General features: G+C 43.1%; 1 long non-coding RNA gene across 1 annotated transcript; it reads left to right on the top strand.

Moving 5' to 3' along the window:
- The first annotated feature begins 320 nt into the window (after window positions 1-320).
- LOC130203784 (uncharacterized) lies at window positions 321-1,486 on the top strand. The gene is made up of 3 exons (XR_008833534.1): window positions 321-353; window positions 1,173-1,265; window positions 1,388-1,486. It is a non-coding gene; the product is annotated as an uncharacterized LOC130203784 (long non-coding RNA).
- The last annotated feature ends 5,447 nt before the right edge of the window (window positions 1,487-6,933 follow it).

The following is a 6,933-nucleotide window of genomic DNA, read 5'->3' as shown; positions in this document are numbered from 1 at the left end:
AAATTGTTGGTGTTGTAAATTATACTTAATTAATTGGTATATATTCTACATTGTATTAATATGTTTCACTGATTACTAGACTTTATTAAGTAAAAGTTACACATTTTAATCATACAATAAATTAACTCTGCGGGAAGAATAAATGTTACTCCCCAATTTCTCATACTGTTTACATGTTTTATAATGACTGAACATAAACTGAAAAAGGTAAGTACATTTTAATTAATCTAAACATCTATTGCGTTTGAATCAATCGACGCGCGCAATTCGCATTCAAGGCGGCAACGCGACGAGACGAGACGTTGGACGAGACGTTGAAGGAGACGTTGGAGGAGAGCTTCATGCCAGAACAAGTAAGTCGTCTACGTTTTTGAAAATATATGGTCCTTGTTACGCGTGTGAGAGAGAAAGACGTTTGCGAGCCGCAATATTCCAACAGCTGCCGGCGTTATGTTAGTAACGCTCGGTACATTGTTTGAACATACTGAAATAAGACTGAAACATGCTAGCTATGACAGCGCTGTGTGAGCTAATGTTTGCTGTCTGGTTCTCTGTCGGTTTCATTCAGTGGCGGCTGGTGACATTCTTTTTGTTGGGCGGCGCGGTTTAAATAGCACTCGACAATGAGAAGAAACAAGGCTTTGAGTAGAATATTGTAAAAAACAAAGCTTTATTTCAAGAAAACACCGTGCTCAACTGACTCCTGCTCGGTCGGAAGTGCAACTGAAGCCTCGCCATCGAGACACAACTCATGGAGTAGATGGTGGTGTTCGCCGTACTCTTTCCTTTCTTTTTTTAAATATCTTGAACCCAAAATCAACGGTTGGTTGCGCACGCAGGTCCGCTCCACAGGTACACCGCGCTGTTTGGCCCGGCAGGTTTTTGACAAGACGTTTTTGGTGCGGCTGTACACGCACACGCACGTTTGGCCAGCGCCCGTAAAAGGGGGCGGGGCTTTCTCTCAGTGATGATGAGTGGTGATATATTATTTGTAGTCACATTTAACTTAAATGGTTGTTGACAGGGGCTTACTCCTACTCTGTTGCTTCTATGTTCCTCCACACTCCATGCTTCCACAAATGAGTCGTGCTTTCACTGTTTCTGCAGATGTATGCAGTTCATTTTGCATGAACAAGGGGTTCAGTATTGACAACATATTTATTTATTCACAGAACCAAAGCATTGGGATGAAACGAGAAACTATTATCCGCAGCCTTATCCTGTACCTTGGTGAGAAAGAGGAGGCGTTATTTGAAGACTGCCTGGTAAGTTTTTTAAATTGATTTATTCATTTTATTGTATCAAAGTTTGTGTAATGTTTAATTAGCTGTTAGTTAATTAATATGTTGATACCATTGTCTAAATTCTTATTGTATGTTATATACAGGTGGACAGCCGCAGTGATGCATCTCAACACATCGTGAGGATCGTGGTTGTCCGTGGCAACGATGGAGAACATCCCGTTGACGTATCGATCCTCCTTGAAGGCAAGGAGATGTTGGCGGGATGCAATTTATTTACTAAAAGACTGGTTTTAAGCATCGTACAAGGGTTATTGGCACGGTGACAATTTTCTCTTGTGAAGGTTTTGGAGGGGATTCCCCCCATGACCTCAAAGTATTATATTTAGGTAAGATATAATATATGTAATATAAAGCAGGAGGGTTATATCTGAGAGACAATTGGGAGGTCAAGGGTCAGTCTGCAGAGTATGCGTGCATGTGTATATGTGTGTGTGTCTCTGCCTGTGTGTGTCTCTGCCTGTGTGTGTATGTATGTGTCAGAGTGTGTGTCTGTGTGTGTGCGTCTGTCATTCTGTGTGTGTGTGCGTATGAGAGTGTGTGTCTGTGTGTGAGTATGTGTGTCTCTGCCTGTGTGTGTGTGTGTGTGTGTGTGTACGTATGTGAGTGTCTATGTGTTTCTGTCAGTGTGTGTGTGTGTGTATGCCTTTTATATTGTATTGTTTGAATAAATATAGACGTTTTATACTACTTCCGCTTAACAGATAAATCTGACATTTATTTTGAAAGGTTAAAAGGAAGCGCACTTTGTTTTAGGTTAAAATGCAAACTTTATGGTGTAGATTACGGACAGATGCGCATTTTATAACAAGTTTAATCGTTGATTTGACCCGTATGGGACTGACTCTGTTGAGGTGGTGATAGTTTACGAGTTTTAATTAATGTATTGTCACCTAAAGAAAGAAAATAAAGGAGAGTCACCAGCAGTAAGTCTTCACGCCAATTCATATGATCCGTTACAACGCTTATTGCTGTCATAATACGCAGGCGAAACAACATATAACATAATAATAAATAAGACCAGAGGACGCTTTTTACAATTCATAACAGAATTGTAGAAAAGAGAGACAACAAACGGCAAAGATACGTTGATTAGAGACGTAATTGTAATATGTCACGTAATCTGGAGAGAAATACGTTTCAGTCAAACAAAACTGCAAATTGAATTTTAGGTCTGGGGGAACGTAATTTTTGTGATGCAGGGTTACATAAATGTACACAGACTGTAAATGTTCAGCAGCTGTTTCAACATGCATGTTGGTGTTGTGTCAAGTTAGGCACCTGTTCTGTCACTTGATTGCAGATTAAAACAAATGTTTATATATTTGTATTTTATTTTTCTTTATTATCCTAAGTGTGAATTTCTTGACACTGAATTTTTATTTTAGAAAAACAAGAGTTTTTATAAAATTGAATCTTATTTGCTGACAAAATAAATATTTTGAATTGCATTGTGGCTGTGATTTGTGATGTATAAAGATTATGGTTATTTACTCTAAAATTAAGTATGTTATACTTAACACTGTCTAGTAGGATTTACTTATTCCTTCAACAGTAAAAGTTACTTTGTTAGTGTTAGTGCAAATTGTTACGAGGATTTTATTAAGTAAATCCTAACTTATAAAGTATAATAAAATCTACTTAGTTAATTCATGACTCTAAATGATAGATTTTACTTAATAATTTCATAACATTGAAATTTCTGTTTGTGAAAAAGTTAAGTAGACTTTACTTAATTAGCTAAGTAAATATTAGTTATGTTTAAACATAATTAAGTAACAATTACTTAGTATTTTCATGGTTATTTACTCTAAAATTAAGTATGTTATACTTAACACTGTCTAGTAGGATTTACTTAATCCTTCAACAGTAAAAGTTACTTAGTTAGTGTTAGTGCAAATTGTTACGAGGATTTTATTAAGTAAATCCGACAAGTTATTTCTTTGAGTGCAGGTGTTTGGGTGAACCCTCCCCGAGTCTTCAGGAGCTGCCTCCTCTCGAGTGGACATGTTGGCCGGGCTTATGAGCTCCTCAAAGTGCTCTTTCCACCGGTCGACGATGGCCCCATCCACAATAGTGGTCTCTGCTGACCACCAGGGGGTGACTCCTCTGGTTGTATAGAAGTATATGCTTCATGTGTTAAAGCTGTATTCTCTCTACTGACCACCAGGGGGCGAGTCCTCTGGTTGTATAGAAGTCTATGTTCATGTGTTAAAGCTGTATTCTCTCTACTGACCACCAGGGGGCGAGTCCTCTGGTTGTATAGAAGTCTATGTTCATGTGTTAAAGCTGCATTCTCTCTACTGACCACCAGGGGGCGAGTCCTCTGGTTGTATAGAAGTATATGCTTCATGGATAAACCCTGTCTCTGTTCCTGCAGCCCTCCCTGAACCCAGATGGGGGTCTGACTGACGTGGTTCTGCTGAACCGGTGGAGCGTGAGGAGCTCCGAGGTCCACGAGGAGACATCGTCTCCTTCATGTGAGTCCCACGTTTCCTTTGATTAAAGACGAGAAAGCCTCTAATACACAGAGGAACACATTCAACTGGTTTAGTGCAGCAGGAACACTTTAAAACACTTTTCATATTAAAAGCTGCAGCTTTATGAACGGAAGTCAACATGTATATGTATGTAGATATATATATATATTGTAGCGTTATGGAATAATAGGGTTCGAGACCGTTGTATCTCGAAGTATCTTTTATTAGCTTAACCATACATAACACCGTGACTGACTGGATTCAGGTAACTCCAAGAGCAGACTGACGACTGTACACGCCCCCCTCTGATAACACATGCCTTCGTATCACTCCGCATGTCTATAAAGTAGTACCATTACATTACATCACCCTTTCTTTGAGTTATTGTTACGATCTCAGACACTTAGGAAGTAGGACCCAATTGCACGACCCGGGAGACAGAGATAAAGTATTTGTAAGTACTTTATTTTTCGGTTCTGCAGTGAACAAAATGAAAGCGCTCACGTAGTGAGGGATCAAAAACTTTTCAAGAGCACAACATAACCCGACCTGATCATGGCAAAAGACCAGACGAACTGACAAGGAACACTGGGAGACAGGGAATTTAAGCACATGGTAACAAGACACAGGTGGGACCAATCAGGGCGGGCTGACACTGATGAGCATAGGAGACAGGTGTGATGACAGGTGAAAACAATCAGGAAGCCTGGAATGAGAGAAAGCGAACATAAATGACCTGAACCTCTCTAGCATATCTGTCGGTGCACAACAGTACCCCCTCTAGGGCCAACTCCTGATGGCCCAGGCTGATTGTAAAAGTCGTGGATAAGAGTCTTGTCTACGATAAATGAAGCAGCTATCCAGCTTCTAGCCTCAGGACCGTAACCCTTCCAGTCTACCAGGAATTGCTTGCCCTCCCCTATTACGGACCTCCAGTAGCTTACGGACCTTGTAAACGTCACCCCCTTCAAAGAACTGGGGCGGTGGAGGGGGCGGGAACAAGTGTGCTCTCACACACCGGCTTGATTCTACTAACGTGAAACGTTGGGTGCACTCTCAAGGTCCTGGGCAGTTGCAAGCGTACCACGCCGGGTTGATGACTCTGGACACTGGAAACGGACCCACAAATCTCGGAGCCAGTTTCTTTGAGGCGACATGGAGTGGTAAGTCTTTGGTAGAGAGCCAAACCTTTTGGCCTGGACTGTAGGAGGGAGCGACCCTGCGATGAACGTCCGCAACAGCCTTCATCCGAGCTGACCTCCGGAGAAGAGACTGGCGAGCACCAGCCCAAACTCTGCGACAACGTCTGATCATGGCATGTGCCGATGGAACCATCACCTCTTCCTCGTTGTTAGGGAAAAGTGGAGGCTGGAAACCATTGACACAATGGAATGGAGAGAGACCTGTGGCCGCCGTGGGAAGGGTATTGTGGGCAACCTCGACCCATGTGAGGTGGTCACTCCAGGTGGTCTGGTTCCGGGAGGCGAGACAACGTGGCGTAGTCTCTAGTTCTTGGTTCAGACGCTCCGACTGTCCATTTGACTGAGGGTGATATCCTGATGACAGGCTGACGGTGGCACCTATGAGTCGACAAAACTCTTTCCAGAAGGCGGAAATGAATTGTGGACCCTGTCGGAAACAATGTCATTAGGGAATCCATGGATCCTGAATCGTGATTCATCATGACCTCTGCGGTGACTTTGGCAGAGGAAGCTTGGTCAATGGGATGAAGTGAGCCATTTTGAAAATCGATCAACCACTGTTAGAACCGTAGTCTTGCCTCTGGATGAGGGAAATCCTGTCACAAAATCCATCGAAATGTGTGACCAAGGACGATGGGGAATCGGCAGCGGCTGGAGCAAGCCCATCTTAACTTGAGATGAGGTCTTATTACACGCACACACCGGACAAGCCGCTACATACTCGGCCACATTTTTCTTCATGGATGGCCACCAGAAACGTTGTTGAATCCTGAACATTGTTCTTGCTACTCCCGGATGGCACGAAAGCACAGATGAGTGAGCCCAGTGGATGACCTTGGAGTGAAGAGCCTCAGGAACAAACAGCAGATTGTTGGGACACTCGCTAGGCGCTGGATTCATGACATTTGCCTCTTTAACGTCTGACTCCACTTGCCAGGAAAAGGCTCCGATCACCCGGTTAAGTGGAAGGATGGTCTTGGGCTCTACCGCAAGTGGTTCGGGATCGTAAAGACGAGACAAAGCATCGGGTTTTTGATTCTGAGACCCGGGACGAAAAGAGAGTGTGAAGTTGAATCTACTAAAGAAAAGTGTCCACCTGGCCTGACGGGAGTTGAGACGCTTAGCCTTTCTTATATATTCTAGATTCTTGTGATCTGTCCAGACTAAACACGGTTGCTCTGCACCCTCCAGCCAGTGTCTCCATTCCTCGAGGGCAGCTTTTACAGCTAACAATTCCTTGTTTCACGTCATAATTCCGCTCTGCCGTTGTCAACTTCCGCGACAGGTAAGCACATGGATGCATCTTGTTGTCTTCTGCAGAACGTTGAGACAGTACTCCTCCAATTCCCTCATTGGAAGCATCCACCTCGACCATAAACTGGCGCTGGGGATCTGGAATGGTGAGTATGGGAGCTGATGTGAATCTATCTCTGAGAAGTTTGAAAGCAAGATCCGCCTGGGGTCCACTTGAAGGGAACCTTAGGAGAAGTCAGAACATGCAGAGGAGCAGCAACAGAACTGAAATTCCTAATAAACTTCCTATAGAAGTTAGCAAATCCTAGGAACTGCTGAACCTTTTTCCTGGAGTCTGGTGTGGGCCACTGGGATACTGCACTGACTTTCGCAGGATCCATTTGGATATGATTAGGTGAGACTATGTATCCTAAGAAAGACACCTCTTCTGTGTGGAACTCGCACTTCTCTGCCTTGACATATAGCTGATTATCCAGTAGTTTCTGCAAAACTTGGCGGACATGGTTAACATGAGATTTAGCGTCTGGGGAGAAAATCAGTATGTCATCCAGATACACAAACACTGAAATATTCAAGAATTCCCAAAACCTCATTCACAAAAGCTTGAAAAACAGCGGTGCATTGCACAGTCCAAAAGGCATTACCAAGTACTCATAGTGACCATTCTGAGTGTTGAATCCAGTCTTCCACTCATCC

The sequence above is a fragment of the Pseudoliparis swirei genome, chromosome 13 (assembly GCF_029220125.1).
Source record: "Pseudoliparis swirei isolate HS2019 ecotype Mariana Trench chromosome 13, NWPU_hadal_v1, whole genome shotgun sequence".
Taxonomy (NCBI): domain Eukaryota; kingdom Metazoa; phylum Chordata; class Actinopteri; order Perciformes; family Liparidae; genus Pseudoliparis; species Pseudoliparis swirei.
Note: the sequence above shows the minus strand (reverse complement) of the source record. Positions and strands in the feature narration are given on the sequence as shown.